Below are 12,648 nucleotides of genomic sequence, written 5' to 3' on the forward strand. Positions count from 1 at the left end.
CATGATTCATTCCATTGGTTAAGATTCTTCTTTACAACTTGACTATTATGTAAATAAGTTTAATGGGAAGGTATATGTAGAAGCTACATTGGATTATATGCTGTCTTGGCAGCTGGAGGGGGAGGAGAGGGAGGTAGAGAAAATTTGGAACTCAAAAACTTGTGGAACTGAGTGCTGTAAATTAAAAACAAAAAACAAATTTTCTTAAAAAAAGAAGACCTTGCTCCCCAAGGGCTCTGATGGACATGGTGGGATCTGCGATCTCTTTTCCTGGGACTGTTGATATGCTTGTCTCCCTAGCCTAGGTCTTTTTGTTTACTAGTTTATTTATTAGGGTGTTAGGATGTTCCAGGAAGGGTCACCATGACCCCTCTAAATATACGCAACTCTCCTTTGTCCAGAAACTTGGAACTGAATAAATTTTAATTCCTCTGTATCTGTCCATGGGGTGAAGTACCCTTGGGAATTGAAGCTTTCCTCAGAGCTGTTCTGCCCATACTCAGCTGGCCAGTGTCTGCCCTGAAACAGTCACCACATTCCCACCAAATGCTGGCAAACCCTGGAGAGGCAGAGGGAGCTAAGTACAATCCTAAGAGAAGATGGGACTATGAACAGGGACACCATATCCCTGGTCTGAATAAACTGAGTCCTTAAGATAGATCAGGCCTTAGAGGGGCTCCAGTGGCCATCCTAGGTAGGCTGCACAGACCCAGGACAGGTCACTCAATGCCTCCTTTATTGAGAGCATCTGGTCATTTGTTGGAGGGAAAGGATGACTAGGACCGGTCAGAGAGCCCCAAATGGAGAGGGGCATCGAGCAGAGGAGGGTCATTGACTTCCCAGGCCCCCTGTGGCTGCTGTCTCACCTGTGAATAAGGGGAAGGTAGGAGAGACCTGGGTTAGAATCGTTGCCCTTCAGCTGTGTGACCCAGGAGTGTCACCTGCTCATAATGAACCTCAGCTTCTGTAAAATGTGGGAACATTATCAGGAAGAAACTGAGAAACAGAGCTTCCTTCAGAGCGGCCCTGAGAATAAGACCTCTTCCAGAATGTTCAAGAGAAGATATTTGCTGGCACCAGAGGGCTACAGGAGGAGTCTAGACTTAACATATGCTGCTTAAATGGACATTGGGAGTGGGTGCCCAGGGTACAAGGAGACTCCATCTTAGTTAATACTGATGATCATTTTTGCTGTGCTTTGGCCTTCTGATTCATGGAATTTGTGTGTATGGTGAACTTATCTTGGTTACTCTGTGGATCTGTATGTCTCCCTTCTCAAAGTTAATTCATTGTATGGATTGTAAATAGCACCTTCTAGAGCCTGACTTAGTTCATTCTGACCATTATTTTATGAAAGTGCTGCTGGATTTAACTTATCGACAAGTGATTCAGGGGAAGAGTTGGGTTTCCATTTCACCATCAGTCTAAAAGGAGAATTGAGGGAATGGAGGGGAGTAGAAAAGCAAGTCATTAATTCTGGGAATTGAGTGATCTATACTGACTCCATCCTGGAATTCAATTCAATTAGGAAAAAGTCTTATTGTGTTGTTTGAACCTAGCCCTCCATGGCTGGGAAGGGGACTGCCTCTCCCTGCTGCTTAGAGACCCTTAACTAAGGACCTAACTGGGGGGACCAGAAACCTGGCCAGGTCCAAAATTGATGTAAGGAGTTTTCCCACAATTCTACATTTCAAGCAACCTAAAAGTCTTCCCTGAAAAGTGGCCCTGTACTGATCAATCAGTGTTTCCACATTCCTTTGATTATATAAAGACACTTGGGGGGAATGGAACACCTCTCTTTCTGAATTCAGGAAATTGCACCTGTTAACTCTTTCTCTCCCAATGTAGAAAATTCCTATCTTTCCTCCAATTAGAAATCAGATTATCTAATGTCGTATTGCCTTTTAGTTAATTGTCCTCATATGATGAATTGTTTTTCATCTATATAAACTTATCTCTCCCTGGATTTGAGGTGCAGCCCTGAGGTGAGGGAGGGACCTGGTTCTTGTTTGTTGGACAGTTACCAGATATTGTTTAAGACATAGATAAGCTGGGAAGGGTCAGCCTGTGTCTCCTCAGTCTTTAATCTTTCATCCATAACAACTAGGGGGTTGGTGCAAGGATGGTTATCTGCTTTTTATAGAGGAGGAAACTGAGATTCAGAGTAGAAATATGACTTGCCCATGGTCATACAGCTGGCAGTGCAGTGGGTGAGGGAGGGGGTGGTTCTAGGACTGTGGGGGAGATGAAGGGGCTGCAATCAGGCTCTGGATGTGAGGCACTTGGTATTGGTGGGGGGCTTGGGAGGAGGGAAGCTCTGTCTGTTCTGTCCTGCTCACTGCCGGGAGCTCCCTCTGCCTGGGGATCATGGTTTTTGTTTCTTTAACTTCTCCAAGGTTTGTGGAGTGCTTTTCATACCCTTGAGAAAGATAGTGAGAGAAAGAATAGTTAAGGGTGTTGGGCTTGGGTACCCAAGCCTTGCTTGCAAATACAGAGGGGCTTGGTCCTGTCCTGCCCCATAGGCAGAACCAGGAGGAACTGGGGAAAGGTACAGAGGGACCTGTCCATTCAGTCCAACCATGGGAGCTGTCCAGAAGTGGAATCAGTTCATGCCATAGGGAATGAGTTTCCCTTTGTTGGAGATCTTCAAAGGAAGATGACCTTTGAGGGGAAGGTTTCAGAGGAAGAATTTATTTCAGTATATGTCTGAGGGCCCTTCCAAGTGGAGATTTGATGATTCTGTTAGGGGATAGGAATAGGAACTTGATCTTTGATGATACTGTATGTATTCGGAACTCCCATGTGAGCAAACACCCTCTCCCCTTCCAAATACAAGTCAGCACCTTCTCTGAAACTTAGAGCCTTAGAGCCTAGATCCTTTGACTGCTTTGGGTCAATGACCTCCTGGGAAGTCTGGTGAAACCCTTCTGAGAAATAATGTGCTTTTTTTAATAGTAGAAGGAAACAGTACATTTCAGTTAGAGTTCAGTGAAAATAAGGATCTAATTCCCTTTTTCCTCTCCAAATTCACAAATCCCTTGTAATCTATCCATGGATCCTGGGGAGATCTGTGCAGCCCAGGTTAAGAGCTATCTTAGAGAGGGACCTCAAGTCCTGAGAAGTTTGGTGACTTGGGAGGTAAAGTCTTCTTGACTTTGAGGCAGTGGATCTTTATCAACTACCATGCCCTACTTTTAGTCCTATTAGGATCCCAATTTTCAGATGAGGAAACTAAAGTTCAGAGAATTAAAGTTACTTGCAACTGTGAGTCCCCTTGATGAGAAGAACCCTTCAGGTCCCCATCATGGGAGGAAGAAGAGACAAGAGTAAAAGAGGAGGCAAGATGGGGAACATGAGATCCCTTCTTTTTCTCTTAGGGAGCTCATGCCCCCTCATCTGCTCCCCCACCAATCCCCCTTTGGTTCAATGGAATCACAGGGCCCTCTAACCTCTGTCCTTGTACCTGTGTTCTATTGGGTCCCATTGTCAGGGGAAGGGTCTGTGGGTGTCTAAGGGAGGCTGTGTCCCAGACTTTTCTAGGACCCCTAGCTTGGGTCCCATTGTCTGGCAGAACCAGGGGGCCCAATGACTTCCCTGGCACTCCCTTCCTTGAGCTGCCATGGCAGAGATTTCCAAGGAACCTCGGTCTGCCTCCCTCCTGCCTCAATGGGAATGTTTTTTGACAGCAGGTGAGAAAACCAAAGGTCAGCCTCAGGTACCTTGCCAGTGTTTGTCTCCTTAAAAGTAAAGGCTTGGGAGACCTCCATGGCCGTTCACTTAGGCTGAGGCACCCACTGAACCTGGGGATGATGTCCAAAGACTTTGGATAGACCCATTGATCCCTCATCCCAAATGGAGACCAAGCGGATTCCATTCCTTTCTCCAACCCACCTCATTCTTCAATGAACCACCTCAAAGTCAGTAACTTTAAGGTCAGTTCCTCTCATCCCTGCATCTCAGTTTCCCAATTGATAAGAGTGTTCTATGGTTATTAAACCATATGATATGGTGGAAAAAGTACTTGACTTGGGGTCAAAGGACCTGAGTCTAAGTCCTGGTTCACCTCCTCACTGCCCAAGTAACCTTGGGCAGTGACTTGGGACTTGGGACTCAGGTTTCCTACTATTTAAGAAACCAGATGATTTCTTAAGTCCCTCCATGATATGACATCCTCTGCTTGTGATTTCACCCTTCAGGTTGACCCTTTGGAGGCCAGGGGGCTGATCTCACCGAGACCAGAATATCACCTTCCCTTCAGATCACCCCCAGCCCCTTCCTAAAAATATCATATTCTTCTTCATTCTAAAAGTAGCTTTCCTCTGGCTCCCCCAATCAATCTACAAGTCCCCAAAATCCCATTCCCCAAAGGGCAGTTTTAAGGGTTTGGGTGTGGGGGAAAAGTCTAGAAAAGAATGGACATTGACATGGAGACCAAAGGCTTCTCTCCCACCTAGATTGGCTGCCCTTCCAAGAATTCCAATGGCCCCACCCCTGAGATAAGTCTCCTCCCCTTTTGTGCCGGAGAAAAGTTCAAAAGGGGAGAACTGGGGTGGAGGGTCCAGGGAGGTGGTGGGGGGGACCCAGCTGGTCTGTTGGTTCTTGGTTCTTGGTCCTTGGTTCTTGAAGGGTACCAAAATTTTTACTATGTTAGAGTCGAGTTACAGTGTGTCAGATTGTGTGGCTGATCAGACCAACATGAGCTTGGAATGCTCTACCACAGGTCAGGCACAAATAATCCATGTGAACAACTGGGATGAATTCTCTCAGTTTGCACATCTTGGGTTTCTTTTGAGATATTTCAAATCTGCTTTGCTCATAGAGCATAGCACCTTCTCTGATGTAGGCATGCCATGCTGGGCAGTCCTTGCCAGTGTCTCCCATGTCACACAATCAATTCCAAACTTCTTTTTATTTTACTGGAAAACTTTTTATTGTAGGTGGGGTAAGATGGCTGGACACAGTTTAGATCATTCCAATTTTGTTGGCAACATCTAAAGCATCATAGTCTGGAGCAAGTTGAACATAGGCCTTCTTCTCTCCATCAGGCCAGATAAGCGTATTGACCTTGGCCATGTTGATGTCATACAGCTTCTTTAGTGCTTGCTTGTTGGCCCTACCATCCACAATGAAGACTAGGGTGTTGTTGTCCTCAATCTTCTTCATAGCAGACTCAGAGGTCAAGGGGAACTTAACAATGGCATAGTGATCCAGCTTGTTTCTTTGACAGGCACTTTTCCAAGGGTATTTGGGATGCCTTCAGAGTCTTAGTGTCTTGAGTCACCAAAAGGTAGAGGATGTTCAGATCTTCTTCTTTTTCTGGCTGTGGACACACCCCCTTCAACACCACTTTCTTGGCCTTCAAGGCCTTGAACTTGGTTTCTGTCTTGGGGGGGACAATGGCTTTCTTCTTCACCTTTAGCACCATCTTGGGGGAAAAGACAATTCCAAAGTTCTTAAGAGCAACCTCAGAGTGTCTTTCTATTGCTTCTTCTGACCACCATGTGAACACTTGCCTGTAAAGGGTCAGGTCTGAGAAAGTCCATTCTGGGATATAGATACAGGCCAGGTTTTCCCTGAAGCCTGTTTTTGCCCTTGGGCTGATAACTCAGCACGTGGGCTCTCTGAACCTCCCTGCCGTCCCCCCCCCCCCACCAGCACACATGTGCTGCTCAGAATGAAGGCTCTCCAAGCCTCCTCAGTACACACATGCTCTCTCTGAAACCTGCATGGCACCACACGCTAAACATCACCTGTGGGCTATTAATACAATACTGTTTATGGCAAAAGGGGAGCAAAGCATGAAGAAGTCATGCAATGCAAATGTTTTCGCATATGAACTTGTTGATCTGCTTGCCTAAAAATATGTATATATAAGCCCTGTCCCTCAGATTAAGAAATGGAGCTGTCCTTTACTCTGCCGCCTGGCCCATGTATTCTTTTCACTCTCTGTGGCATCCTTTTCACTCTCTGGTGGCCTGGCCCCACGGCCGCTGGCGACAAGTGGCAGCAAGTGGAAGCACTTGCCCAGTGTGAGCTCTCCATGCAATAGTCTTTTAGGCTAAGGCTTCTTAAACATTTTCCAATCATGACCCATTTTCACCCAAGAAATTTTTATGTAACCCCGGTTTTTAGGTATACAAATCAAACATTTACTCATACAAAATCATAAATAAATTTATTTTAAAACAATTCTTTGGCATGCAGGCAATTTTACCATCTATTAAAGATGAAAGCAAATTTTCATACTAATGAGATGGATTGCTTGTTTCTTTTTACATAAAGAATTGAATCTTGGTGGAACATTTGATACTGCAGAACACAGAACATCGTAAACATTTTTCAGAGTTGACTGATATTTTGATTTTATAATTGTCAATGCTTGGAATGCCGTTTTCCACAAATACCTAGTAAAAAATGGCAGAAGTATGTTTAGGACCATTTCGTAAATTGTTGAAAATTCTATCCTAATCCCAAGCCAAAATTTATTTAACAATTTTTTTTAGGAAACTCAAGTTTTAAATCCGTGTTGCTAGATAACTCAGCAAATTCTTCTTGAACTTTTCTTTGTATTTATTTATTTATTTAATATTTTTTAGTTTTCAACATTGATTTCCACAAGATTTTGAGTTACAAATTTTCTCCCTATTTCTACCCTCCCCCACCCCAAGATGGCATATATTCTAATTGCTCCTTTCCCCAGTCTGCCCTCCCTTCTGTCACCCCACTCCCTCCCCTTATCCCCTTTCCCCTTACTTTCTTGTAGGGCAAGATAGATTTCTATGCCCCATTGCTTATATATCTTATTTCCCAGTTGCATGTAAAAACAACTTTTTTTGAGCATTTGTTTTTAGAACTTTGAGTTCCAAATTCTCTCCCTTCTTCCCTCCCCACCCACCCTCCTTGAGAAGGAAAGCAATTCAACATAGGCCACACATGTGTCATTATGCAAAACACCTCCACAACAGTCATGTTGTTAAAGACTAACTATATTTCCCTCCATCCTATCCTGTCCCCCTTTATTCAATTTTTCTCCTTGACCCTCTCCCTTTTCAAAAGTGTTTCCTTTTGATTACCTCCTCCTCCACTCTGCCCTCCCTTCTATCATCCTCTCTCTGTTATCCCCTTCTCTCCTACTTTCCTGTAGAGTAAGCTACACAATTGAGTGGGTATGTTATTCCTTCCTTAAGTCAAGTCTGATGAGAGCAAGATTCACACATTCCCTTTCACCTGCCCCCTCTTCCCTTCCAATAGAACTGCTTTTTCTTGCCACTTTTATGTGAGACAATTTACCCCATTCTCTCTCTCCCTTTCTCTTCCCAATATATTTCTCTCTCACCCCTTAATTGTATTTATTTATTTTTAGATATTATCCCTTCATATTCAACTAATCCTGTGCCCTCTGTCCATATATATACATACACACACATATACATATATGTATATATATACATATACATATATATATATATATTCCCTTCAACTGCCCTAATACTTAGAAAGGTTTCATGGGTAACAAATATCATCTTTCCATGTAGGAATATAAACAAAACAGTTCAATTTTAGTAAGTCCCTTGTGATTTCTCTTTCTTGTTTACCTCTTCATGCTTCTCTTGATTCTTGTGTTTGAAAGTCAAATTTTCTATTCAGCTCTGGTCTTTTCACTGAGAAAGCTTGAAAGTCCTCTATTTTATTGAAAATCCATATTTTGCCCTGGAGTATTATACTCAGTTGTGCTGGGTAGGTGATTCCTGGTTTTAATCCTAGCTCCATTGACCTCTGGAATATCATATTCCAAGACCTTCAATCTCTTAATGTAGAAGCTGCTATATCTTGTGTTATCCTGATTGTGTTTCCACAATACTCTAATTGTTTCTTTCTGGTTGCTTTCTCCTTGACCTGGGAACTCTAGAATTTGGCTATAATATTCCTAGGAGTTTTCTTTTTGGGATCTTTTTCAAGAGGCAATTGGTGGATTATTTCAATTTCTATTTTACCCTTCGGTTCTAGAAAATCAGGGCAATTTTCCTTGATAATTTCTTGAAAGATGATGTCTAGGCTCTTTTTTTTATCATGGGTTTCAGGTAGTCTAATAATTTTTAAATTATCTCTCCTAGATCTATTCTCCAGGTCAGTGGCTTTTCCATTGAGATGTTTTACATTGTCTTCCATTTTTTCATTCCTTTGGTTCTGTTTTATAATATCTTGATTTCTCATAAAGTCACTAGCTTCCACTTGCTCCATTCTAATTTTTAAGGTATTATTTTCTTTAGTGGTCTTTTGGACCTCCTTTTCCATTTGACTAATTTTGCTTTTAAAGGCATTCTTCTCACTCTTTCTCTTCAATGAGGTGGCCAAGCAGTGGGCACAGCATTGCAGAGATGCAGATCTTTGTGAAGACCCTGACAGGCAAGACCATCATGCTTGAGGTCGAACCCAATGATACTATTGAGAATGTCAGAGCCAAAATCCAGGACAAGAAAGGTATCCCACCAGATCAACAACGTCTGATTTTTGCTGGAAAACAGCTAGAAGATGACCAAACTCTCTGACTACAACATCCAGAAAGAGTCCACTCTGCACTTGGTGCTGCGTCTTCGAGGGGGCATCATTGAGCCTTCCCTTCACCAGCTGGCCCAGAAGCACAACTGTGACAAGATGATCTGCCATGAGTGTTATGCCTGCCTGCACACCTACACTGTAAACTACCATAAGAAGTGTGGCCACATCAACCATCTGTACCCCAAGAAGAAGGTCAAATAAAGACCAGCCTTGGGACCCAGTTTTCATTTGGCTCCCCTGACTGATGAAGTGCTTTTGAGTAGTCTGTTGTGATAAGGCCTTGTTCCTGGCTTTAATGGGGATGTGATATTAATAAAATCCCCTTTTTGTTGAAAAAAAAGGCATTCTTTTCCTCATTGGCTTTTTGGAGCTCTTTTGCCATTTGGGTTAGTCACCTTAGTTTAAGGTGTTATTTTTTGGGTCTTCTTTAGCAAGTCATTGACTTGTTTTTCATGATTTTCTTGCATCGTTCTCATTTCTCTTCCCAATTTTTCCTTTACTTCTCTTACTTGCCTTTCCAAATCCTTTTTGAGCTCTTCCATGGCCTGAGATCAATTCATATTTTTCTCGGAGGCTTTTGATGTAGGTTCTTTAACTTTGTTGACTTCTTCTGGCTGTATGTTTTGATCTTCTTTGTCACCAAAAAAAGATTCAATAGTCTGAATCCTTTTACGCTGCTTGCTCATGTTCCTAGTCAACTACTTGACTCTTGAGGTTTTTGCCCAGGCATCACTGCCATAAGACTGACTAGTGCTTTGTCCCAAGCTTCAGGGGTGTTGCGTTGCTGTTTTCAGAGCTACTTCTACACAGCAAGCTCTGCCTAACCAGTGCTCCTTCTCCCCCAAGAACCGCCAACTAGGACCATGACCCAGATCCAAGCAAGGTATTGGTCCAAGCAAAAGAACCCTGCCTCTGCACCAGCAAAGTGCTCCGTGCACCCCCACTGTTAACCTCCACTTGATTCTTCCCACCAGGTAAGCCTGGGTCCAGAAGCAACCACAGCTGGAGCTCTGGAAGCAGCTGCAGGAGCTTCCTGCTGCTGCCTCTGCTGTGCTACAACACTTCCATGACCCTGGGGCTGGGGCCAAACTTGCACTCCTCTCACCTTGATGCAGCAGCTTTCTCACTGACCAGATAAGTTTTCTTTGGCATTTGTGGGTTGAGAAGTCTGGCAGATGCCACAGCTCAGTGATTCAGGGCACTACGAACTGATCCGCCTGATCTCCTCAGCGTCTGGTCTCTCCTGATGTGGCTCATGTTGGGCTGTTCTCTGCTCCCAGCACAATGTGATAGACCCTTCCCAGCAACCATCCAGGACGTCTTGGGCTGGAGACCTGCTTCCCTCTGTTATTTTGTGGCTTCTGTAGCTCTAGAATTTATTCAGAGTCATTTTTACAGGTGTTTGGAGGGATTTGGGGGAGAGCTTAAGTGAGTCCCTGTTTTCTAGCCACCATATTGGCTCCGCCCCCTTCTTAAACTTTTAATGGCAGATGATTGATGTTTTTGATTTCAATTGAGTATGGTTTATGAACCCAACTTTGGTGTTTTAGAATCAAAATTAGAAGGGAAGTGTTTCTGAAACTGTGTCACCAGACACTTCACATGATCAATTATAACTCTGACAACTAAAATTTGGGAAGGTTAGTTTTCATTATAAAATCATCTGTATATGTAAAGATTTCTAAAGAACTATTTTCTACTCTATTCTCTCATATATTAACTCTTTTTAGTAAAACTTTCAATTTTATCTTTTAACATAAATATGTTGCAATTTCTCTTGAAATGATATGTTTAAATCATTGAGTTTTTCAAAGACATCTGACAAATAATACAGTTTGTAAGCCATAAGTCACTATGAAAAACATGAACAAAATCAGATTTCTGCTCACTCAAAAATATAACAACTTCATCTTTCAATTTCAATAATCTGTTTAAACTCTTGAGAGCCACCTTACCTCTACATGTAGTAATAAGCTTTTTGAATCAGAGTCCAGGTCTTTCCAAAGGTTTGAAAAGAAATGACTGTGGGGGCAGCTAGGTGGCGCACTGAGTAGAGCACCGGACCTGGAGTCAGGAGGACCTGAGTTCAAATTCGACCTCAGACACTTGACACATGTACAAGCTGTGTGACCTTGGGGCAAGTCACTTAACCCCCACTGCCCTGTCAAAAAAAAAAACCAACAAAAAAAGAAATGACTGTTAAGGGCATGGCTTTCAACAAAGTTAGCGATTTTGATAGTATCTAGAAGCACAACATCGAACTCTGGTGACATTTTCTTTTTTTGGCTATGAGTGCCTCCTGATAGTTCATGCAGTGAGTAAAAATGATATATTCATTGCCTCCAGCTTTAACTTTTGCTACAAATCCAACATTCTCACCAATCATTGCTCCAGTACAGTCTGTACAGACTCCAATTCAATTTTTCCACTATAAACCATCATATGTGAAAAATTCATAGACTTTAAGACTTCTCCTCTTGAGTGCCCTTGCAAAGGGCAACAAAACAGTAATCTCTCATGAATGCTTCCTTCATAAACATAGATTACATAAACTAACAGCTGTGCCATGTTAGAAATATTGTTTCCTCTAACAGAATTGAAAACTTTGGGATTCCCTTAAGCATGCTAATAAGTGGATGGAATTGGCCATTACTAATTTCAGAAATTCTTGTAGAGACAGTATCATTTGATAAAAGAATGTTATGAATTTTGTCCTCATACTTTTTCCCATGAACTATTTCTGACATTTTAATAGTAACAGGGATCACAAGATATTCTCCTATCATGTAGTTTTTTTTAGTTTTTGCAATTAAATATGAAGTTTCATAGAAAGCAAGTCAAAAGCTTTTGTTGACTATAACATAGTTCTCAAAACAATATTTTTCTTGATTTGAAGATTTAAAGGTCGTATTAAAATTTCTTTTGGTTTATTAAATTATGATGTAGGCTTGGTATTAATATGTCCTTTTAGTTTGGCTGGTTTCATGCTCTCTGCAGCCAAAACTTCATTACAAAGGAAGCAAAGAGGGTTTTCCAAGCACATCATGATTAGAAGTGAGTCCATATTGCAAAAATGATTCAACCAATTTTCTTTTTCTTCTCATTTTAGCTTTACTACAACCTGGTAGTGAAGACTGCCACATTTTCATCAGTACTTTTACCTCTTCTGTCTAAAATTATCCACTTATCCATAACCAAAAAACCTGGAGTCTGCATAAAAATAGTGGGAGATGTTCCACCTGATACCAAGCAATAAGTGTGAGATGGAAAGAATGAGACAGAATTTAACCATGGATGAGGGCTGAATGCTTTACACACCTGCTTGCACTTGACCTTTGACTAGAAGCACCAACCTTTTGCATTAGCCTTAGATGGCAGAGCAAGGACACAAGATCAGGAAAATCTCCTCCAACAGAAACTTCCTAGTAGCTGGAATAGACAGTTTAGATAAGTAGTGAGTTCCCTGTCTCCGAAGGTAGTAAAATGTGTACCACTTGTTAGATAGGGTGGGAGTAGAATGGTACTACAGAAGAGAAGCCATGGTGCTTTAAGTCAGGATTGGGTGAGAGTTCCTTTGGGGTTTTTGCTCAGGGATTTTCTGAGTGGTGGGTTTTCAAGTCTCTGGGACACATGCTAATGATGCAGTTTTATTCTGTATTCCCAGTTATATATTGGAGCTGGGGAAGACTACCTTAATTAACATTGACTTGCACTTCAACCGTCTTAAGGACACCACAATCATAATCTTTAATTCCAGGCAGGAAGGCTCACATGGCAAAAACAGACACCCACTCCCCCATTTGTGCCAGCAACCTGAGTGGAGGTAAAACCCCAGAGTCAGAGCATGGAATGATCCACCCAGGTAGGACCCAAGACATGATCTCAGCCCATCCTTGAATCGGTCAGAAGAGTCCCAGAAGCAAACTCTGATGGGGAAAGGATGAAAAGCTGGATGGCAATGGCAAGAAGCATAATAGTGTCTCTTGAGCTGGGGAGAGGTTGGGGAGAAAGAGAGGGAGTTCTGAAGGGCTGAGGTCCAAACAGGATAAGAGAAGAATCTGGGGTGTTCCAGGACACTTGTCCTGGCTT

The 12,648-nt window shown here is 42.5% G+C and overlaps 1 pseudogene; it reads left to right on the top strand.

Annotated features, from left to right (window-relative positions):
- The first annotated feature begins 8,378 nt into the window (after positions 1 to 8,378).
- Positions 8,379 to 8,760, top strand: LOC118850783 (annotated as a pseudogene).
- Positions 8,761 to 12,648: the final 3,888 nt, after the last annotated feature.

Source organism: Trichosurus vulpecula, chromosome 5 (assembly GCF_011100635.1).
Source record: "Trichosurus vulpecula isolate mTriVul1 chromosome 5, mTriVul1.pri, whole genome shotgun sequence".
Taxonomy (NCBI): domain Eukaryota; kingdom Metazoa; phylum Chordata; class Mammalia; order Diprotodontia; family Phalangeridae; genus Trichosurus; species Trichosurus vulpecula.